The 24995-nt window shown below is 38.4% G+C and overlaps 1 long non-coding RNA gene across 1 annotated transcript; it reads left to right on the top strand.

Annotated features, from left to right (window-relative positions):
* Positions 1-17706: 17706 nt before the first annotated feature.
* LOC129526281 (uncharacterized) lies at positions 17707-22558 on the top strand. The gene is made up of 3 exons (XR_008670913.2): positions 17707-17806; positions 20613-20696; positions 22349-22558. It is a non-coding gene; the product is annotated as an uncharacterized lncRNA (long non-coding RNA).
* Positions 22559-24995: the final 2437 nt, after the last annotated feature.

A 24995-nucleotide genomic window follows, 5' to 3' on the forward strand; every position in this document is an offset into this window, starting at 1 on the left:
TTCTCTTTTCCAGTTGTACAGAAAATTTGAAGGCCGTGCCTCTCAGGCAGGACATTGCCTTCTTTCAATCACAGGCCAGTCAGATTCATTGTGTGGTGTCTTTATAAATTTCCCACTCTCCTGTCTGTGACTCTAGAATTACATCTATTGTGATTCACTCCCTATTCATTTGTATCAGCTTCCTGTAGTTGCTGTAGCAAATTATCCCAAACTCGATGGTTAAAACAACACACATTTTTTGTTTTGCTCTTCTGGAGCCAAGAAATCCAAAATCAGTCACACTGGGCTTAAGTTAAGCTATTTGTAAGGCTGGTTCCTTCTGGAGTCTCTCCAGGAGAATCTGTTTTTTTCATTTTTTTCTAGCTTCTAAGGCCCTCTGTACTCTTTGGCCCCTGACCCATTTTCCCATCACTCCAATCTCATGATTCTGTCTTCACATCACCCACTTCCTTCTTTGACCTGCTTGCCTCTCTCTCATAAGGACCCTTGTGCTTACGATTAGGCCCACCTCAAGGTGACCCAGGATAATCTCCCCATCTCAAAGTCTTTAGCTTAATCACATTTACAAAGTTCTTTTTGCTATATCAGGTAACATTCACAGGTTGCAGGGATTAGGAAGGGGCTATCTTTGACTGGATATTATTCAGCCTGCTACACCATTTCTTCAAAAACAAAACAGAATGAAACATTCCCCACTAAAAGTAAGCAAACACTATCAGTTCCACCAGGAAATTCCTATAACAGCAGCTATTATATTGGGAACACAACCTGACCCTTAATTATTTATCCATACTGTAATACCTAAATGAACGCTATGACAGAGTTCAGTAAACGATTACAGTGTCAGGATTATGGTGCAATCTGCAAACAAATGATCTGATTCAAGCACCTACATAGTGAAAGTTCTGATCCTGGTCCCAGGCGTAATCCATCTGGCTGCCTCAGGCTTACTTCTCTTCTCTTAGTTCTATATGGAGTCTACCCATATGCTAAGCAAGAGTTATTTTCCTGCATGTCCAATGTTATGTTGGAGAGAAAAAAAAACTTTCTCTGATTTATAAATACTTGTATGGTTTCTGAAACTTAGAGAAATCCTATGAAACCATAAATTTTAATTAATTTCTTTTAATCTAAGAATGGTGAATAATTCAGTTGAGAGGAATTTACCTAGAACTGATTTCGTGCCAGACACTGCCCAGGGCTTTTTATAGCCACCCTTCTAGATTCACTTCCATTGGATGTTTCTATCCCAAGAAGCTTCTTTTATTTTTTTCTGATTCTCTTGAAATTACAAACCTCTCACTAGCAATCTTGAGGGCTAACATTCTTCTTTTTTATTGTACTTTTGCAGATTATTTCTGGTCGATGTAAGGCTTCTCATTTTATTTAATATACAGGAAAAGCATTTTGTCTACAGCAGGTTTATCCACCCAACCATCAACTCATTCAATAATAACAGGTATCACTTATTGAGGGTTTTCACTGTGACATGTAGTGAGCTGTGCACTGTATTCATATTACCTGATTTAATAGACTTCCATCAAGAAAGAATTTTGTGAGCAGTATGATGATAGGTTTTTAATAGGTATAGAGACAAGTGGTTTACAGTCTAGTATAAGAACTGTATTATTAGGCAAACTTAAATAACACTTGTATATCTTTTGTGGATGCATAAAACGAGGGACCAGATAATGTATGAGAAACTAGGCTGGGCATGATGGTTCAGCCTGTCATCTCAGCACTTGGGGAGGCCAAGGCGGGTGGATTACTTGAGGTAAGGAGTTCGAGACCAGCCTGGCCAACATGGTAAAACCCCGTCTCTATTAAAAATACAAAACTTAGCCAGGCATGGTGGTGCATGCCTGTAATCCCAGCTACTCAGGAGGCAGAGGCAGGAGAGTCATTTGAACCCAGGAGGCAGAAGTTGCAGTGAGCTGAGATTACACCACTACACTCTAGCCTCAATGTAGAGTGAGACTCTCAAAAAAAAAAAAAAAAAAAAGAAAAGAAAGAAAAAAGAAAATAGAATGATGTTTATGGATAGGGTGATATCTGAGAAGGAAGAAAGAGACATTGGAAAATCAGGGAAGGTTCAAAACGCCATGCACATAAATGTGAACAGGATTGATCATCTTATCTGTCTGTTTCTTGAATGTGCTGGTGCCTGATATTTGAGAGCCAGCAAATACGGTAAATATGTTTAATTAGGTATAGACATGATAAGCAACTACTTCTGAGCATCTGAACATGATTAATCTGAAGACAGATTCCCATAGCTCAAAAACTGAACAAGAGGAGTAAAGTTGGTGCTCTCATTACCTACATCATTTGAGTTCGAGCATCTACAAAGATCCTGTCTCTCTGTTAAGGACCTTTTTTATTTTAAAACATTTCTTCATTTTTTTTCTGCTGATTTTTTTTGCTTTGATTATCGATGGCAATTTGTAAGCACTTCTCATATTTTTTGCTTGGTTAGAGCTCTTGCTATATATTTTTCCTTATTTATCATGAAAAAGTTTCTAACTTCCTTGAGGTTACCACTGTATCATCATTATATTTTTCACTGTTGGAACCTAGTACATGACATTATTTACATTAGAAAAAAATAGATTGAAAATAGTTATTGGCAGAAATCAAAGAACAAGGAGACTATGTAGTGAGAAATTTTAAGGGCAAGGTGGGCTTACAAGGGAAAAAAAACCTCATGTCTTGGCAAAATACACTTTGATTTTGTACTTTCGCTTCTCTGTGAAAGTGCAAGCTACATATTCCTGTCCATGTTTTTGCCTGGGGGAAAGCCTAGGAGTCTTGATCTCCTCATATGCTTAGGAGGCCACAGAACAACCAACCTGCTATCTACTAAGACAAAAGCAAAGTGTGCTCTGTAGTAGGAGTTCTCAATATGTAGGCACCATGTTCCCTGGGCCCTGACTCTCTGACTGTAGAGATTGAGCCTTGAGAAACAGAGATACCTCTACTCCCTTATATTTCCCCTCCAGTGTAAATGAAACACCAGCTAGCTGTTGCAATGGATACAGACAGTATTTGCTTTTTGTATTTGCACAATATTTCCACTGAATCAGACCTATTTAGTGTTTTGGTCAGCACTTTTAAAGATGGATCTGCTCCTGGTGATGAAACATTTCTTCTTTTCACGAGACTGCTGGTTGTGCAGGATATGAAAGCACTTTGAAAACTGTCGCGTGCCATGAAGACTTTGCATTCTACATCTCAATGTGTCGTGGCTCCTACGCTTCCTTCCCTCTGTGTTGGCTCCCAGCTAGGCTTTCCTGCCCTTGTCCTCTTTGCTCTTCCCTCAGCCCCACCCAGCCTATGCACAGCAACCAGAATGGTCATTTTCCAACCTGAAGCCTAGGCCACCCCTTCCCAGCTTGCCTTTTCTCTTAGCCAAACTCTACAAGGTACATGTGATCTGGTCCAGCTCTTCTCTCTGACTCCAACCCCATCACACCTGTCTTTTCTCACTCTGCTCCAGACCTTTTCCTCTTGCAGCCACTCCTCAAGTGCACTAAACATCCCCTGCTCATGGGCCCCCAGCCTTGGTGCTTTGCTCTTTCTCAGGTCTACACTCAGATGGCAGCATGTCACAAAGTTCCCTGTCTGAGCGATTACCATTTTGCCACTATCCCACCCATAAGGACTTTCTCACTCATGTTTCCTTTCTTTATTTTCTATATTGCACTTATCATGGATTGATTCATTGAACACGGTCTGTCTCTCCCCACTCCATTTCAAGTGAATCTCATTTGTCAAATTTGTTCAATAAAAGTTGAATGCTTTGTGAATAAATAATTCATGTCTTGTTTTCTACTTACATGCATTTGATGTCTACCTTTTTGGAACAAGCATTCTTAACTACTTATTGTTATTCACAGTTACCAAACCTATAAATAATGGGGATTTGACTCTCAAGATATTGTTGGAAAATTTCTGCCTTATGAGAAGTTGCCAAGGTAAAATGGTTAAGGGTTTCTTTGGCAGTTCCAAATGGTTTGTCAGCTAAGCCCAATTCAGTTATCATTTGTGTAACTCGGGACAAGTTACTTCACCTACCCATGTCTCAGTTTCTTCTTCCACTGAACAAGAACTATGACTAAAAAAAAAAAATACTACCTCAGAAAATGTCTATGAAGAAGAAATGACATCACATCTAGCCACTCATGGAAGAAGACCTGGCCAATTGCAAGCACTCTGTAAATATTCGTTGTTACTATGAATTGAATATTTTTAAAGGGTACACATTTAGGCTTTTAATGAATATTAGAAATATTCTATAGCTGACAAATAATTGATTTTTTGAAAATTCATGATATTTAAGTTGATAAAAGTTTAACAAGACATCGTATCCCACATTGTACACATTTTTCATTCTCTGAGTCGATGACACATAGGCTTTATTGAAGTTTATATAGAGATCAGTATAAAAGTTCTTCTTTAAAAGTGTTGAAATCATATACTCTTTAGATATAAAAAGACAAAAATATTTTATGTGGAATCTACCTAATGACTTCTATCTGCTAGTTTCATTTTTCACTAAAAGCATCCATGGGGAACCAGGTATGTTGATATTAGGCTTTATGAAACGGAAATGCCAATTATAATCTAAGAAAATAACACATTGCTTCAAATTCAGCTGGGCCACAGCTGGAATTGAATCTGTAAGCTATAATTAAGGCAAATGTGTGTGTGTGTGTGTGTGCATGTGTATCTAAAATATTGGATAGAGAGATATATATTAAAAACTGTTATTTCTCTTTTTATAAAAAATTAAAAATATAGAGGAAAAATATCCTTCCCTATGGAAATCCAAATTGTATCAATTTCATTAAAGAAACTAAGCTGGTTTTGTAAGACAAAATAGGAATTACATGCATAGCAATGTTGATACAAACAAGATATATTTTAATTTTTAAGAAGTCACTCATTCTTATTCTCTGTGTCACTACTGTTATTATTTGGTGAGATGTATGTTTCACAGCTAAAATATCCTGGAGATTTTAATAACAATTTAAAAATCAACAGACAATTATTTATCTAGTGTACATTTCCAAATATTATTTAATTTAAGGAGAACTCATACCTCTTCTTTGTAAGCAGATTATTTAAGAGAATAAGAGGCATTTGAATAATTTTGTCTGCTACATACTACAGTATAATATGTTTATTGAATTTGTTCAAGACAGAAAATGAAGATTTGAAAATTATTTTCCTGTAATACTCACTGCTTCTATACATTTGTATTTAAATATTGATTTAGAGAATAAAAGTAATTATAGAAATTTAGTATATTTGCTTATTTCTCTAGCACACTTTTTTAACCTAGAAATCTGCAATTTGAAGAAGCTCAGATAGTTTTATAAATAAATTCATCATATTTATGAATGTAATCTTTTTGTTATATTTTTTAACGTTTATTTTAGTTTTGTGGGTACATGTGAAGGTTTGTAACAGAGGCAAACTCATGTCACAAGGGTTAGTTGTACAGATTATTTTATCACCCAGGAGTTGAGCTGAGTACCCAATAGTTATCTTTTCTCTTCCTCTCTCTCCTCCCACCCTCCACCATCAAGTAGACCCCAGCATCTGTTGTCTCCTTTGTGTTCATAAGTTGTCATCATTTAACTCCCTCTTATAAGTGAGAACATGCGGTATTTGGTTTTCTGTTCCTGTGTGAGTCTGTTGAGGATAATAGGCTTCTCTCCCTCTGTGTTGGTTCCCAGTTGGGCTCTCCTGCACTTGCTTTCTTTGTTCTCATCATTTAGCTTCCACTTATAACTGAGAATATGCAGTATTGGGTTCATATTTGGATAGTGTTTCAATGCAGTCAGACCTATTTAGTGTTTTGTCCAGCACTTTTAAAGATGGAACTGCCCCTGGTGATGAGACTCCAGCCCCATCAATGTTTCTGCAAAGGACATGATGTTATTTTTTGTGTGGCTGCATAGTATTCCATAGTGTGTATGTACCACAGTTTCTTTATGCAATCTGTCATTAATGGACCTTTAGGTTGATTCCATGTCTTTGCTATTGTGAACAGTGCAGCAATGAACATTCATGTGCATGTGTCTTCATGATAGAATTATTTGTATTCCTCTGCCTGTATACCCAGTAGTAGGATTGATGGATCAAATCGTAGTTTGCATTTAAGTCTTTGAGGAATCTCCATACTGCTTTCCACAGTGGTTGAACTTATTTACACTCTGACCAACAGTGTATAAGTGTTGCCTTTTTTCTGAAACCTTGCCAGCATCTGTTATTTTTTGACTTTTTGATAATAGCCACTCTGACTGGTGCGAGATGGTATCTTATTGTGGTTTTGATTTGCATTTGTCTAATGATCAGTGATATTGAGCTTTTTTAATATGCTTGTTAGCCATAAGAATGTTTTATTTTGAAAAGTGTCTGTTGATGTCCTTTGCCCTCTTTTTAATGAGGTTGCTTTTCCCCTTGTAAATTTGTTTAAGTTCTTTGTAGATGCTGGATACTAGACCTTTGGCAGACGCATACTTTGCAAAAATGTTCTCCCACTCAGTAGGTTGTCTGTTTACTCTGTTGACAGTTTTTTTGCTGTGCAGAAGCTCCTAAGTTTAATTAGATCCCACTTGTCAATTTTTGCTTTTGTTGCAATTGCTTTTGGAGTCTTTGTCATGAAATCTTTGCCTGTTTATCTGTCCAGGATAGTATTGCCTAGGTTGTCTTGTAGAGTTTTTATAGTTTTGGGTTTTACATTTAAGACTTTAATCCATCTTGCTTTGATTTTTGTAAAAGTTCAAAAGAAGGGGTCCAGCTTAATTCTGCATATGGCTAGCCAGTAATCCCAGCATCATTTAATGACTAGGGAGTCTTTTTCCCATTACTTGTTTTTGTCAGCTTTGTCAAAGATCAGGTGGTCATAGTTATGCAGCCTTATTTCCGGGCTCTCTATTCTGTTCCATTGGCTTATGTGCCTGGTTTTGTACTAGCACCATGTTGTTTTGGTTACTGTAGCCCTGTAGTTATAGTTTGAAGACGGATGACGTGACATCTCCAGCTTTGTTCTTTTTGCTTAGGATTACCTTGACTATTCAGGATCTTGTTTGGTTCCACATGAATTTTAAAATAGTTTTTTTGTTTTCTATTTCTGTGAGGAACATAGTTGGTAGTTTGATAGGAATAGCATTGAATCTGTAAATTGCTTTAGGCAGTATGGCCATTTTAATGATATTAATTCTTCCTATCCATGAGCTTGGGATGTTTTTCCATTGGTTTGTGTCTTCTCTGATTTCTTTGAGCAGTATTTTGTATCTCTCATTGTTGAGATCTTTTACCTCCCTGCTTACCCGTACTCCTAGGTATTTTATTCTTTTTGTGGCAATTGTGAATGAGATTGCCTTTCTGATTTCACTCTCAGCTTGGCTTTTGTTGGTGTATAGGAATGCTAGTGATTTTTGTACATTGATTGTGTTTCCTGAAACTTTGCTGATGTTGTTTATCACCTGAAAGAGCTTTTGGGCTGAGACTATGGGATTTTCTAGATACAGAATCATGTTGCCTGCAGGAGTGCAATCTCAATGTTATAAGTAGAACGATACATGTAATAAGTAGTGCCTGCTTTTCTAACACTCTGCTTCCAAGTAGTGTTTAAAAGTATTCAATATCGTAAAACAGAATTTTTTGAACAAAAGTTCCTGGAAAATGAAACTAACAAGGAACCTTGGACAATACATCACTAAAGCCCAATTTTGTTCAGGCACTGGATTCTGAGGTTACTTCTACAGTGCAGCTTTATGGTTGGTTAAGACTGAACATGAGAAAATATTTCGTTCAAATTAGTTTCTGAATCTAATTTTATAAATGCATTTGCTTCAGTTTGAATTTTTTCTCTCTAATTTTACTAACCTAGTCATTTATTTGTGCTGATAATACTTGTAAAACTGGCCCACTAAATAGCTGATTAGAGAGCCTTCTTGAGTATTATCACCAACCATCTGTACACTTTGCAACTCAGGCAGCTTTGCCTGTTTGTGACTTCAGGATAGTACTAGCCAACCCAGAACTCCTGCAAAAAAACAAAGGTACCTTTTTGGGATGAATTTAGACCTTTGGTCATAAGACTTGGAGACCATAGTAACAGGTAGATTTCAGCCTAGAAGTGCAAAAGCCTTGTGTTGTATACGAGCTGTACCTTTATATACAATTGCCTAGTATAATTTACAGCTTATACTTGAGTAGATGTAATCAGATTCCAGGTATTGGAGAATTGATTTTATTATAAAACGATTTTTTTTTTTTTTTGAGACGGAGTCTCACTCAGTTGCCCAGGCTGGAGTGAAGTGGCGCTATCTGGGCTCACTGCAAGCTCCGCCTCCCATGTTCAAGCAATTCTCTGCCTCAGCCTCCCGAGTAGCTGGGATTACAGGTGCCAGCCACCACACCCAGCTAATTGTTTTTTGTATTTTTGGTAGAGACGGGGTTTCACTGTCTTGGCCAGGCTGGTCTTGAACTCCTGACCTTGTGATCCACCTGCCTTGGCTTCCCATAAAACTATTTAAATCAGCTGACATAACCACTTAAGAATCACCCATTTATTGAAAGAATACCAGTGTACTTGCTTAAAATGGGTGTTTTTTACGCTCATTTTATAGAATTTCCTTGAGAAAATATCATCTTTTGTAGTTTTTTCTTACATTAACCTTAAATTACTTTTATTCATTGTGAATTTAAGTGAAATGGCAAATGAAGACTTTATAAATCACAATATTGTACTGTATATGGTCTTCTCATTAACACCAGCTTACCATGAAATGAAAGAGTGAAAATAAATTTCGGTATTGGACCTAATGGTTAGTTGACAGGGCTTCACTTATAGACAACTTAGGTTAAAATCCTGGCTTCGTGTTGGCTATAGCTGGTGGATCTCTCTAAGCCTCAATTCGTTCATTTGTAAAAAGGTGATAATAAGATTGCCTGGTGCTGAAGTTGTTAATGCAGAACAATTGAGATGGTTTATGCAACATGCATAGGCTGGTATTTGACTTGTGATGCCTACTCAGTAATTTGAGGTGATATGAGTAAGACTCGAGCAATATTAGATAATATTTTTAAATAGTGGCAATCATTTGCATCCTGAAAGAAGATGTACAGCTTATATAATGCTACATATTGCTTTTCTTTTCTTTTCTTAATTCTTTTTTTTTTTGAAGGAAAAATAAGAGGAGACTATGAGAAGCAAGGCTATTTCTCTTGAGATGGGAAATGACTGTGTGAATCCCTCTGCCCTCCTCTCTGGGAGGTCTCAGCAGTACCAATGGCTGCAAACAGTGACAGAGCCACTCATTTGGCCTTTACATCTTCTCTCCAGACTAAACCTCCTTGTTATATAATGATTTGCTCTTCACATGAATTTATCCATAAGCTAGTAAGAGGAATTTCTAATCTATCCTAAATCACTGTGAATATTATCTACTTATTTTCCTCTTGTAATTCATGAAAGAAGATGCTTAACTGATATAAGATCTCTCAGTAATAGGAATGCTGGATTTAAGTGTACCACTTTCTTCAAGCAGTTAATCCATACTTAGCCAACTTTTACCATTAGGGAAGGACAAAGGCACAGGAAAGAGGAGTAGGGGTTCAATATGCCCTCAATATTCTCTCTTAAAAAAGAAAAAAATAACAGAAAAAAAGCCTTGTATTATAGGCCTCAGAATTAATACGTAGCATGTGTGTGTATGCCAAAGAGCATGATGATCTCATTAAGAATAATTTTTTCCATACTTATTTCACTATAGGCATCAATCTCTTTCTTTTCTGCTAGTACTTTTACAAATATGTTTTCTTAGAATGTAGTTTTTGTTGCTCAAGTGCTGCTTCTGTTTCACATTTTTGTAAAAGAGCTGTGATGGGAATTATATTTGAATTAACCCATTTTTACATCCAAATATTTTAGATAGAGAATAGCATGTTAAACAAATGTTGATATAAAGTCTTCTTGGTGTGATACAGAAATAATGTGAAAAATACCATTGTATATAAAACCAATTTTCTTTATCCTTGCAGTTTCTAATATAGACTCCTATGTATTATGAGATTCTTCTGGGCTTCTCTCTTTTTAAGGGCATCAAACTGGAAGGAAAAGATAAAGTAATGTAAAATATAAGAACTTCATCCATAGCAGTGTGATTCTGTATTTAAAGGCATTTTACCAATTTAAAGTAAGTATTTAAGGGAATGTACAATTTTTACATAGATATTTTATAATTAAAAATTTGCATTTTTTCAGTATTAATAGTAATGCTTTTACTTGCATACATTTTTAATTTCAAAAAGTATTCCTAAGTGTGACTTAATTTTATCTCATAATAACTATGCAAGATGCCCGACACAAGTCTTATTATTTCTAATGTACATCAGTTTTCTAATGTCGACTCTTCACATTTTTTGATGTTTTAATTTCTGTTTGTGCCATCATCTTGATTCCTCAAACCATGCTTTGCTTTTTCTAACTGCCTCTCTTGGATGAGGGTTTTCAAAGGAACTCTGTTACATTTGGCTATTACACACTGCTGTAAATTGATACGTGTGGCTATGCTATTCACAGTCATGGTTCCCAGGGACAGGGACCCAGAGCCAGATGAGTGCCCTGCTTCTGTTCCAACCTACTTACTTGGGGAGACAGAACCAGGTTCCACTGCACACAAGATGGGCGAGCTGGGCTATGTCACTCAGCCTCCCTGGGTATTCATTTCTTTTCTTTTTTTTTTCTGAATATCCAACAGCAAGCAATGTGTATCCATTACTTATTTGAAAAATGTTGAAGTTAGAGAAAAAGAATCATCTTATAAATGCCACTAGTTTAAAATGCTGTGATTCCATAAAAGAGACAAAGCCCCACAGTTAATGCACATCCAGATTGAGGCCGGAGCCCAGGTCTCTACATTTCCACTTATCTTCTCTTTACAACCTCTTCCTTGGCATTTGACACAGCACCAATTAAATGATGACATATAAAAAGGGAGCACAGTAGTGGATTCCAACAGTGCTGAAAACAGTCACCTCGTCCAAAACTCTTGTGGCACCACCCAGAGCTCAGGGTAAGTGATACCAACCCCATGAAAGCCGCTGAAGGTGACAGAAATGGGACAAAGATTGGAATTTATTCTACTCTCTGACCATTCCTAATGGGAGGTCACCATACAGTAAAAGTGATGAGTAGTGTTCACAGCCATAGCCGAGCTGGGCTGATCCTCTGCTTATTTCTGCTTTGGTCATGTCTATTAGCGTCTCCTGTCTCAGCAGTTACCAACCATCTGTTGTTACTGAGCTCTGGCCTCAGAAAACAATCTCTTAAATACCTATACACTGTTAAAAAGTCTCACCACACACGGACTCACACACATGCTCACACACAGGCTCACACTCACACACACATGATCACACACAGGCTAACACTCATACTCACACAGGCTTACACACAGGCTCACAGACACATGTTCACACATACTCACAGGCTCAAATTTATACACACATGCTCACACACACCACACACAAGCTCACACACCCACATGCGTGCTCTCACACACACACATGCTCACACACAGGCTAATTATACACACATGCTCAGACACACACAACTCACAAGCTAACACACCCACACACATGCTCTCTCACACACACACATGCTCACACACATATGCTCATACACACACATGGGCTCACACCCTCACAGACACACACAGGTTCACGCACATCCTCACAGACACACATGCACACACAGGCTCACACACACAGGCTTACACACACATATGCTCACACAGGATCACACAGGCTTGCACATGAGGTTACACTTGCACACTCACACACATGCTCATGGCCACATGGACCCATACTTGCACACACACACATGCTCACAGACTCACACAAAGGCTCACACTTACAGTCTCACACATGCTCACACACAGGTTCATACAAGCTTGCACATGGGCTTACACCTACACACACATGCTCACAGACACACACACACACAGGCTCACACTCATATGCTCACACACACAGGCTCACAGTCACACACATATACAGAGTCACTGAGCACAGTGCTTTAGGGCAGTGGTCCCCAACGTTTTTGTCACCAGGGACCAGTTTCATGGAAGACAGTTTTTCCATCAGTGAGGAGGAATGGGAAGGGATGATTTCAAGATGAAACTGTTCCACCTCAGATCACTGGGCATTACATTCTCATAAGGAGCCCACAACCTATATTCCTCCCTTGCACAGTTCACAATAGGATTCCTGCTCCTATGAGAAGCTAATGCCCGCTGATCTGGCAGGAGGCCAAGCTCAGGCAGTCATGCTCACTTGCCCACTGCTCACCTCCTGCTGTGCGCCCCGGTTTCTAACAGGCCACAGACTGGTACTCGTCCACAGCCCAGGGGTTGGGGACCACTGCTTTAGGTGACATATATGACAATGTCTCTTCTTTGTAAACTAAAAGGTGGCCTCCTATGTGTTTTGATGCCCTGATCAAACTTAGTATTAAAAATTGCAAAAGCTTCTGGGCGAGCTGGATCACACCTGTAATCCTAGCACTTTGGGAGGCCAAGGCGGGCAGATCACCTGAGGTCAGGAGTTTGAGACTAGCCTGACCAACATGGTGAAACCCCATCTCTACTAAAAATACAAAAATTAGCCGGGCATGGTGGTGGGTACCTGTAATCCCAACTACTCGGGAGGCTGAGGCAGGAGAATCACTTGCACCTGGGGGCGGAGGTTGCAGTGAGCCAAGATCGCGCCATTGCACTCCACCCTGGGTGACAGAGCGGGACTCTGTCTCAAAAAAAAAAAAAAAAAAAAAAAAAGCTCTAAGAGAAATAAGATTCTATTTTATACATAAATGCCTCTCTGTTCTGAACGATTGACAGATATTTTGTTTGCTTCACTTTTAATGGCTCAGGTAGGACTTAAATATTTGATGAACCCCATCAGTTTATAGCATATTTGTCAAATACAAACTCTGCACCTTGTTTAGGATTAAGGAAGAAATGTTTTGTTTGTTTATATGGGCAAGTTTTTGAATAGACTGCACACTGTCACTCTCCTCGTATTTAAATTGCTTATCTCAGGTTGCCAAATTCAGCATCTGAACTCCTGATTTGAGATCTCTCATTCTCTTATTCTTTTGTGTTTTAAAAATAATGCTGTCACCTAATTCCTAGCCATATCTTTCCAGGGGATGTTGGAGTAAGCAAAAATGAATAATTTTTCCTATCTTTTAGATTTTTTTCCTAAATGTGTGAAAAACCTTTTCTCTTTCAAATAGTTTTTTTAAAAAGAAGAAAGAAACCAGTTGGCAGAAAATATATTGACAATTGCTTGCTAAAATATTTCAGGATAGAAAAAATCATGAGATCTATCTAATTTTTATAAGTCACTGATTAGCTTTTTGTGAGTTATACACCTTTTGGGGTGTGCAATCTAACTAAAAATTCTCCTGAGGCAGAGGAGGCATTTCCAATTCCCTCTTTTTCATTATATCATAATACCTTTGCCTCCAGGTGTTAAAATTGTAATCATAGCCTACACAAAAATTGTCATTTAGAAATGTATTATGAACTCAAGAAAACATTCAACATATAAATTGATGAATATCGACGCTCCACCTAGATGTAGAAAATGACATGATTGACATGAAGGGTACATTGATTGAGAAAAAATAGCACTCTGTTAGGACAGAAGAAAACTTAGATGATTGTTGTTGGATAGACCTTGAATAGCATTCACTAGTAGACCTGGTTGTCTTCCTTGATAAAAGCTTTTACGGTTTTGATGGGCAGAGCTATGATTCTTTTTCTTACTGTCACTTCCCAGGGCTCCACATAGTGCCAGGCTGTGGAGGAAAAGGCCCTGAGTGAGCAAAGCTGACGGGCAGAGTGATCTTCCAGGCAGCAGTCTAGTCCCTGAAGTGAGAGGGGAATTAATGTAAAATTTGTCAAAAGTGGAAGTTAAGGAAGTCAAAACAGCATAGCTGCATTAGTGAATGATTGGATTTGGGCAGATGGGGAGAAATGAAATGAGCCCACTCCTTGTCTTTTGATTGAGAGGGAGTGGTACCATCGTTGAGGAAGGAGATAGAGGCGAGGAAGCCAGTTGTGGAGAAGGGTGTGGAGAGAATGAGTTCAGCTGCAGTGAGCTGAGCTGAGACATCATTGCAGCAGGTTGTTTTGATGGAGGTGGTAAGACCAGACCCAGGCTGGGTAGGGTAGGGAGGGCATTCCTCAGGCACAAAGCTGACATCATCCATGATAGCTACAGAAACTAGGCTTGAGGGCATGCGTACGAAGGAGGAAAAAGGTACACTGATGCCAGATTGACAAGACAAGAGAAGAGACAGCAACAATTAAAGATTTTTAAAAAGTATACTATATCTACCGTGGGCAATAATGGAAGGTTTTTAAGCACTACACTTTTAATAGGGAAATTCTGGTAAATTAGCCAGGCAACGGTGTGCAAAATCACATGATATGTTCAGAAAATGGTTATTTTTCCCCTACTATGTTTCAGACGTTGCAGTAAGCACATGAATTAATAGTGAATAAGACAACAGAAGAAAGAATCTAGAGATAGGTGTGAGAGTTGGAAGTCTAGTGGGATATTTCAGGTTTAAGGATAAAAGACTTGATTTGAAGTTGCACTAGTAAAAAAGAGAAAGAGTGTTTTCATTTGTTTTGTCTTTTTGGTTTTGGTGTTTTGTTTTAGAAAGTAAACAGAATGTGACATATTGTTGAAAATAGGAAGTTGGAATGGGAAGTTTGTAAGTGTTGGACATAGACTATGAAAGACTGGCTCTTGTGAAAATTATGGAAGCATGGACAGAAGCGGAGCAGGAGGGAGGGGCCTTTTGCCATGGGGAGTAAGTAAGAGAAATCTTTTTACTTTATTTTCTGCAACAACTCTAGAGATACTTTCACAAAGCTTTGCCTACATTTTCCCAGTTATTTTATTGTATGTCCTTGAGATTTTATCCATCACGATTCATCTAGAGCATGAAACTTTGAGATCTCTTGTGAGTTTTTCTTCCTATCCTACTTTAATGAGATCATTACAGTTGGACAGAAGAGGTGGAATATAGGTGGGTAGTTGTGTGATTAGGTGTATGCATCTGAGTGTATATTCTCTATGTTACTGTGAAAAAGAGAGTCTACTTTTAAGGTGAACATTGGCGAGAAACTAGTTAAATTTTATTTGCAGTTAAAAATAAGTTTATATTGGATAATGCTATTGCATTTCCCACAAAAATTAAAAGCATCAAAATGATACATCAACATCAATTTAAAGCAGGCCACGTGTCTAACTGTACAAGCCTGTTAAACTCTCAAACCTGCACCAACGTGTTATGTAGAGTTCCCTGGGCTTTTGATTTCTCGTCTTTGAAATGAGGAGGTTGGGACACATAATTTCTTAAATACTTTTTCATTTTTATTGATGTGTCTGATTATGTATAAAAAGTACTTACAGGGAAAATAATCAGTTTGATCTCCCTTGTAAAACAGGAATATGTTTTATAGAATCTTTCCCCATCTGAGAGAAAAGCAAACCATTTCCCATCAAGTCAATGTATAGGATTGTGTGTGTGTGTTGTGTGTTGAGTGTTTTGGGGTAGGTAGGGATGCCCTTTCATAGTTAATATAATAATAAATTGATTCTGTTTTAATTTGAAATATCTACAGTGTCTAAATTACCAAATCCTTAATTATCCAGTTACCAGCAATGACTTCCAAGTCCAATGGATTTAGATACATTTGAAATAAACCACCAGCTACCTCAAATCTTGGAAAAAAGCCCATTGCCCAGCTCAAAAATTACAAAACTTCCCAAATGTTTATATATGCAAGGTCACGTCTGTCTCGAAGTTTATCTTCAGCTGTTTTCTTGTGTTGCACCTTCCCTAGCACAGAACTCAATCAAATTTACAGCTCAAAGACAGAAGGAGAGGGAAATCTTTTAAAATTTATTTAAAAATGGAATACCTTCTCTATTATCAATTGGTTGCATACAGTATCCTATGCAAGTTCTCAAAAGCTAATCAGCTAGTCCTCTACAGAGATACTATTTCTGGCCACTTGACTGTAAGTTCCAGTTTCCTCCAAGATTGCCTCCTCCTTTTTCCCCACTTCTCTCTTTAGCATCCCCTCAGTCCTGTTTACACCTGCTAACTCTATCGTCTCCCTTAAACCCTTAGGTTTAGAATCACTCTTTTCAAATTCTAAGTGGCAGGAAATTCATTTTCCTAAACAAAGATGGCTTCTTCCTAACTATAATGTGGGTAGGACTATTAAAATCATGTATGCGCAAATCTGTGTGAGTGCATGGCTCTCTGTGTGTACCCCAATTCATATTCACTCTTTAGGAAATGTTCCAATCTTTAAACAGGCCCCCATAACTCTGGCTCTCATGACACCTCATGATGAGCAGTTTTGTTGAATTCGCTGTCATGCCCCATGGACCCACTACCATGTAGGTGAAAGAGAGCACTGACTCTGGCAAAGCCAGCCTGTACCAGGACATGCTTCCCCATATTTGCAGCTTGGGTTCTGTGTTTCACCTGGCAGGAGGAAGACCTTGTGGACAGCTGTGCTGCAGCTAACCCACTGGCAGCAGCCTTTTGGGGGAAAAGTGCTGGAACCTTTGCAGGGTTGCCTTGTGCCTTCTTCTTGATGTTTCTGGGAATATGCAAAACTTCAAAGAATAAGCAACAATCACTTGTGTCCCTGTGATTCCTGATAGGTCATGTATGCAATCTTGTGGCAGCTTTTTAAGAGCAGCCTTGTCAGTTGTGTGTGGGTGCATGAAGCAGGCATGTGCAGACCACTTATCACATGATGTTTGCACTAATTAATGAACAAATGAGTAAAGTTTAAAAGAGGGATGGGGCCGGGCGCGGTGGCTCACGCCTGTAATCCCAGCACTTTGGGAGGCCGAGGCGGGCAGATCACGAGTTCAGGAGATCGAGACCATCCTGGCTAACACGGTGAAACCCCGTCTCTATTAAAAATACAAAAAAATTAGCCGGGTTTGGTGGCGGGCGCCTGTAGTCCCAGCTACTCCGGAGGCTGAGTCAGGAGAATGGTGTGAACCCGGGAGGCGGAGCTTGCAGTGAGCCGAGATCGCGCCACTGCACTCCAGGCTGGGTGACACAGCGAGACTCCGTCTCAAAAAAAAAAAAAAAAAAAAAAAAATGAGGGGTGGGCAGCAAGCTCAAATGAGGGGTGGGCAGCAAGCTCAACTGGTGCTTTAAAAACACGACACAGTACTTGAGAGTATGTTTTGAAAACTAAACTAAACTTTGTATTTTCTAATTAACTATTCGCAACAGATCTCTCCTGACCGTGCCATTCATTGCCCTTGCTGTCTTCCTGATTTTCCTTTTTGGGTCTGAGTAATTTAAAGAGATTGACTTTGTGATTATAAAAAAGAGGTACAACATGAGATCTCCAATTACTACAGACCACTATGAGCTGGTGCTGTTAATCTTAACACCATACCTTAAATTAATTTAATTAAGTCATTACTTATGCTGTGTAGTCATAACTCATAGACTCTAGAAATAACAGCAAAATTAGGTTGTATACTTAATAAATTTCACTGTAGGTGGCATCACAGGCTGACAAGATCTGACTTAAAGAGAAGGATTCAAGATATCCAGTTGTTTTATAAATCCCAGGAGGTTTACATAACCCAGATCATAAGAAAATCTAAGCGAAGTTCTATGTTGAGGTCTGATTGGAAAAAGACATAAGCTCTGGATTTAAAAGTAAGTTGAGTATATATGGATTTTTATCTTGGGTCTAATTATTAGGTTATTGCAAAAGTAATTATGTTTTTTGGCATTATTTTCAAATGGCAAAAACCGCAATTACTTTTGCAACAGCCTAGTATTTAATAGCCTTGCTTCTTTCTTGGAAACTGTTCTTGTTACTTTGAGTCTCTACCAGTCCCATCTTTTCTTGTTCACGATATAATGTCTGTTTGGACAGATGTATCAAAGTACCTTAATCTAAGACACCAAATAGGAGAAAAACCTACACTTTTCTCCCATATAAATCCAGCATTATTCTCTTCTATTACATTTTTCACATAGACTGTAAATTAAAAAAAAAAAAACACGCACACACACATTCTTGGTAATTGTCATGAAAATGTTATCTGCTGAAATATTTATGGAAACATCTGCGGTAGGTGAAGAGTCCCACAGCAGAGGAGCTATTTGTCCTTGTCTTAGTGACACGGGCTGGTTCTTCAGGTGACTCAGAACGTGTGTTCAAATTTGGTATTTGACAATTATCTCGGACACATGCAGAGAACCTCTCTTCTTCCTCAAAAGCAGTTTAGAGAAGCTTAAACTTGGAAAAGTTGTACTTTCTCTGGTTAAACATGAGACTGGTAATAAAGGCACCAATCTTTGTTCTAAGGTGAGGGAACTTGAGGCTTTGGAGCAGTAGCTTTGGAATTCCTAAAAGTTTAAAAGCATTGAAGCTACTTGAAAATGGTGCATCGGGAGCCCATCCAGACTTGTAACTAATAACAGTCCTGGCAGCACACCACGCACCTCCTGCTTAGCGTCAGCTGTGACTAATACCCACAGCCACCTAGGGGAACAATGGCATTTTATTTGCTACATCACATGGCGAAAGAGCAACATTAGCCCACATCTCGTCTGTGACTCGGAGATCCAGTCTCCAAGCACTGACTGGTAGGGAAAGGCATTTCGTGTGGACAGTAAAATTCCCTCCACCACCAGTGGGAGCTCTTTACCTAATTGTTTTTCAGAGCAAGTCCATCGGAGAATGAAATTCCAGTTCCACAGCCCTCACTGAAGCAAAGGGGTCGGCCTCTGTGGAACTCACAGAAGTTTGTGTGTTTGTGTATGTGAGTGCAGGTGTGTGCTTGTGTATTATGTTTGCTTTATGTCATTTTAGATGTGTTAAAAAAATAACAGAACAGAAATGGAGAAAGGAATGCTATTGTCAAAAAAGGAAAGAGGGGAAAGAAGTTACATTACGAAGCTAGCTTAGTAACCCCCAAACTTCCCACACAATTGTTCAAACTTAGTCCTTGCAGGTCAGTGCCCTATAGGGCTTCAAAGCTTTTCTGCTGTTTGAGGCCCCTCCCCCAGCACCTGCCTCTCACACACACCCCTGTTGTGGTCTTTTTTCCCCAAACTCATATATTTTGTTCTGTTCTAGTCCAAGTAGTTTAGAAAAAGCTTCCCTATTGAAACCACGCACAAATACCGGAATCCAAGTATTTTTGAAGAGCTTTCTTTTGTTGTTATTTTTTGTTTCTTCTTACTTAAGAGAACAAGAAATTAGAGGATTGCCAAAAATAGAAATGGAGAAAAACGAAGATGAATGTAACGATGAATACGTGAGATATTTTAAATGTCTAAACTGGTACAATTCAAATTATAAATGACATTATGGTCTGTGTTGCATTTGGCAGGAGTTGTTGCATGGAGATTGTATGGCAGGAACCCATTTTCCTTCCCTGAAGCCAAGCTGGGTGTGTGCAGGATGTCAATCGAATTAGGAGAGATTGTGTTGCTTTCGGTGGGGGTGTAGGTGGGGCAATTTATGAGTCCTCAAGCCTGCCTTCTATGCCTCGCTCACTAACTAGAAAGGTTATTCAATGCAAGAACCATGATTAATAAGCAGCTGTCAGCTGAGTGCGATGGCTCACGCCTGTAATCCCAGTGCTTTGGGAGACTGAGAAAGGAGGATGACTTGAGGCCAGGAGTTCTAGGCTGCAGTGAGCTATGATGGCATCACTGCACTCCAGCCTGGGCAACAGAGCTAGACCCTGTCTCAAATGAACACATAAACTAACAAGCAACTGTCAAAAAGCATCCTCAAAAGTGGGAGTGGACAAGGCCACTGGCCAAAAAGGCTAATAAAATCAGTCCAGTCTTTCCCCCGAACACAGTGGATTTCCATCTATGTGATAGCGTTGGAGCATTGTCACTGCATGAACTTGGCCTTGTCTTCTGACTCTACTTCTCAGATTCAGCAAGAGAAAAGAAGGGCCTGTAAAGGAAAGAGAAAGATAGAGGCTGTCAAAGGTGTGTAGCTGCCATCTTGCTTCAGTGAGTGAGGCAGTGGCACCTCCAAATGTCCCCTCAGGAAAAAAATTCTGAAAAAGCCACGAGGAAATATTAGAAAAGCAATGAGCATTGAGATTTTGACATGGCTTTGGGATGCAATATAGCTAGTAGTTCATCGAATCGCAGACAGTATTGTGGAGGGGCAATAGAAAACGCAAACGTTGATGAGAGCAGGTGTTCTCTAAGCCCTTGTTATCTTAACCAGGTTTTAGATGATGCTCAGAGAAAGGTGAGAGCTCTGGGAATTTGGAAGTTGAGCCTAGAGAAAATTGAACTGGAGCAATAAAATCTAGAATCTACATAGATTTATTTAAATTTATATTCATGTACTAATAAATATTAAGGACATGCTTTATTATAAGACTTTTTATTGATTTTTTGCAGATGCTGTTTATATCCTTTGTTTCAAAAACAAAAAGAACTTTAAAAAATATCATCAAAATTATGTATATTTTTTCAGGATTAGAAGAGAGAGAATATGATGTTTTATTTAAACTGGAAGTTAAAGCAAAATCGCAGGGAGAGACAATTACAAGATAAGTAGGTAAGGTAACTATTGCCCATAGGAAGCTCTAACCTTCTGTTGTAGGCAAAATTCTAGGAAGTTTCCAAGATTTTAGTCCTGTGGTTATTCAATTAAACACTAATCTAGGTGCTGCTGTGATGGGATTTGCAGATGTAATTAAGGTCCCAGATGAGTTAACTGCAACATATGGAGAATACCTGAGTGAGCATAGCTTAATCAGGTGAGTCCATAGAATGCACAGTTTGCTCAGGCTGGGTGCAGAGGTCAGAGAGATTCAAAGTGTGGGAGAGAGTTGATGTGAGGGACCCATCTGCTGTCATGGCCTGAGAGCCCCATGGGATGGAGAGTGAGGGAGGTATCTGGGAATTGAGGGCAGATCCTGGCTGGCAGTAGAAAGGGAACAGGGACCTTAGTCCTAGTGTTTCAAGGAACTGGGTTCTGCTGGTAACTAGAATGAACTTGGTAGAACCCTCGGAACTCCTGGAGAGCACAGCTGACCCCTTGAGTTCAGCCTCACGAGGCCCGCAGCAGAGAATGGTGGGACCCTCTGAGACTTCTGACCCACAGAACTGCGAGATGATAAATAAGTGTGGTTTCATGTGGTCTGGATCTGTGTTCCCACCCAAATCTCACGCTCAATCGTAATTCCCAATGTTGGAGGTGGGGCCATGTGGGGAGAGATTGGATCATGGGGGCGATTTCTCCTGCATGGTTTAACACCACCCCTCTTGGTACTGTCCTTGTGAGTGAGTTTCTCATGAGTTCTGGTTGTTTAAGTGGGTGGCACCTCCTCGCTCTCTCTCTTGCTCCTGCTCGCACCATGGGAGATGGCTCACACCCTCTCTGCTTTCCACCAAGATTGGAAGCTCCCAGAGGCCTCCCCAGAAGCAGAAGCCACTATGCTTCCTATACAGCCTGGGGAACCACGAGTCAGTTTTATTTGTGTTTTATTAAGTTCCTTTTTTGATTATTTATTTTAATTTATGAAGGGAAAGCTAAATTCTTGTAATAGATCACCACTATATACTTAAAATTATTCCAAGTTCCGAATAGTGGAACTATGGAACACAAACTGCTAGAAAATTGGAAATTCCCTTCGGTGTTCATGTGTGTGTTCGTGTGTGTGTGTGTGTGTGTGTGTAAGTGACCCCCCCCTTTTAATTTCCAGACATTTCTACTTTGATTTGAGTAGTAGAAAGAAGTAGAGACATGTTAAATGTCAGATGATTAAAAAGTTATTCTGTCATGATTTTTATTTAACTTTGGGAATCAGTGAAGAAATTGTTAGAGTAATAACTATACAATGCCTTCTAAAGAAAATTGAATAATATCTTCCCCACCCCTTTCAAGTAAATAAGTAATCTCATTATTACAGTAATGAAAACAAGTTAGGGAATTTCCCAAGAACGTAGGGAGCCAAACTTTATCCTAGTATCTGCCTGATAGAATCAACAGGTCCATATTTGCCAAATGTAGCAAGGGTATACCTCACGTCTTTGGCATAGATAATGAAAGAAAGCTTAGAAAGTACTAAAGGAACAAAAGAGATTTCCTCACTTCCCTCCTGGACACTGTTTCTGTCCACATTTTATTTTTTTTCCAGGCTCTACCCTGAATTCATGTGTTATGAAATAAAAAGACATCTTCTTCTTGTATTTTCTTGTCAATAGTGTATCTGTGTGGGCAGGGATTCTAAAGTCGAAACACTTATGGAAGCAGCAGGAACCTAACTTAAAAATTACGTAAAGAAGTGGATGAAGTGAGATGGCGCTGTGAGAGCTCTCTGCCTGCCGAGCACTTTAAAATTTTTCCGTCTACTTTTTTATGATCTAAAAATATCCAGAAGAGATCAACTAAGACTGCAAATAAGGAAATAAGGATGGGGGAAAGACAATCAGATATTGAAAAATATTTATCTTAAAAAGCAAAGAAAAATTAAAGAACATTTTAACCAACAATTGAACAGTTTTTTCTGGTTATTACTAACATAGTATACATGGAAATTTTATAATGTAATCTCCTAAGTCAATGTGTAGCAAATGATTGCAGAAAATGAACATTTCAAGCCTTCTCTCCCACCTCCTTATCTTTTGTTACTTATTTTGAAAAAGTTTTTCAGAGATGCCTATAGAAGTTACCCTGGATATATTCAAATCTAGAGAAAGAGATAAACTTAGTAAGTTTCAAGGATCTAGCTTCATTTATCTACTTCTGGTTTGACCACATTAAACACTAAGCTGATACTCAAAGATATGAATTCATCTTAAAACAAAACAAAACAAAAAAACAAAATCAGACAAGTAACTCCTAGAAGTATTGTTTCTGCAGGCAATAACTATTTAACATTTATAGGGACTTCAACTGATAGAGGAGATGATTGGGAATCTATGGGGATCTTTTCAGGGTTTGGTAAAATCGACTTTGTTTTGTTGGGTTGGTTAGTTAGTTGCTCTTATGTAACAATTGGGGAGTCAATCATTTAAAATATATCCTAGCTAATTTAGAGTTCTCCTTCCCTCCCTTAATAGCATATTAAATAGATCCTTAAAATCTTTTGGAAAAATTCCACTTAAATTTCACCTATTTGATGCATATTAAAAAATTAGTACATTTTAATATTAAATCTTTGAGTAGGCGGTAGGTATAATTTCCCAAAATGCCTAACTGACTCCCACATAGTAGCTTCTGTAATGAAAAAAAAAGGGTGATTCAGACTATGGGTGAACTGTTCTTTTTCGTTTTATCATGAAGTTTGGATACAGAAGACGTTCATTTGGATACGGTTCAGTAAACATAGGTGGCTAAAGCCATGTCTTGTTTAGAAAAGTCCTTATTTCATTTGTTGACCACATGAAACAACTAAAATTTCAATTTCAATTTGGTCTGTTGTAAAAGCACTATAGTTATATTTATTTGATATTATAAACACATGATCTAGTGCAATCTGAGAGTGGCGAGAACTGTCATTTACTTATCACTGTCTCTATGCGAGGCTTGATGCTTATCAAATTATATATTCTGTTCATCACCTTTATTCTCACAATGATAACCTGCTGTCACTAGGAAGTCAGTGAAGAATCAACCTAGAACTGGTAAATAAATTGATTGAACTTAAAAAAAAAATAAATAAAAAACACAAACGCTTTCCTATTAGGAACATGCCAAATACCTGCTTCAGTATGAAGCAGGGCCGATTCCCCTTCTGGCTACCCCTCCAGAGGTACCCACATGATTGACATTGAGGTTTTGGACCCAGAAACAAAATGACTATGTAGTCTTTTTCATTTGGTAATAACTCATCTTTTTGTGTTTTATTCCCCTTTTTCATGAGAAATGTCTTCATTTTCAAAATGTAGGAATACATATTCTTTGTCTTTCTCTGCCATCATTTAATTCTAAAAAGCATCTTCAAGTATCTGTCTAGTTTCTATGGTCAGATGACTCACCCCTCAAACTTACCCCTGTGTGTGAGCAAGAAGAGAAAGAGATAAACTTAGTAAGTTTCAAGAGTCTAGCTTCATTTATCTACTTCCAGCAATGCTTGTCTCTGCTATTCTGGATCTCACATTTGGGGTTACTTCATCAACAAAGAGGCCTAAATGTAATTTGGCTCTTGCTAAGCTATGATATTTCCAAATGCACTCATAATTTAACAAATAGAAAGTATTTAATTTTTTCTGAAATGATACAAATTTAACTCTGAATGAATTAGAAACCTGATTTTTTAAAGATATAGTAGATTAAGATAATATTACTAGTAGACTCTTCGGTTTATAGTTAATTTTTATACACAAACCTCTGCCTTACATTGGAAATATTTCCAACAACTATTGACTCAGACTTTCCAAAGGTTGCTCAGTAAAGATAAAAGTATCCTTGACTAAGGGCCCAGCATTATGTCAAGTCTTGCTTCTGGCAATCGGCAAGAGCCCACGTTTAGCATGTTTAGGACTTGGCTCAAGATTTCTGTTCCTTAGATACTGGCTTAATTTAGTGAATTTCTATTCTTCATGTCAATGTGCCTGTGGTTTTACCTTTGTAAGTGAATAAATGTTCCACCTTTATATTTCTATGATGAAAGACATTCAGGTAAATTGGTAAAAGGTGCACTCTAGATTGTGAAGTTATTAACAAATACTTTGTGAAGGGCAGCTGTAATCTTTTATAATTTTTTAAATAAAATACAAAGTGTTCCACGATTGCTTCAGTTAAATATTAAAATGAAAAAGGGCATTATAATAGGGTTACTGTAATTATTTGGCATATTAAAAGCAAATTATACCCAAAGGCCCCAGATGAAGAAATTAGTTTAAACAG

Source organism: Gorilla gorilla, chromosome 14, assembly GCF_029281585.2.
Source record: "Gorilla gorilla gorilla isolate KB3781 chromosome 14, NHGRI_mGorGor1-v2.1_pri, whole genome shotgun sequence".
Taxonomy (NCBI): Eukaryota; Metazoa; Chordata; class Mammalia; order Primates; family Hominidae; genus Gorilla; species Gorilla gorilla.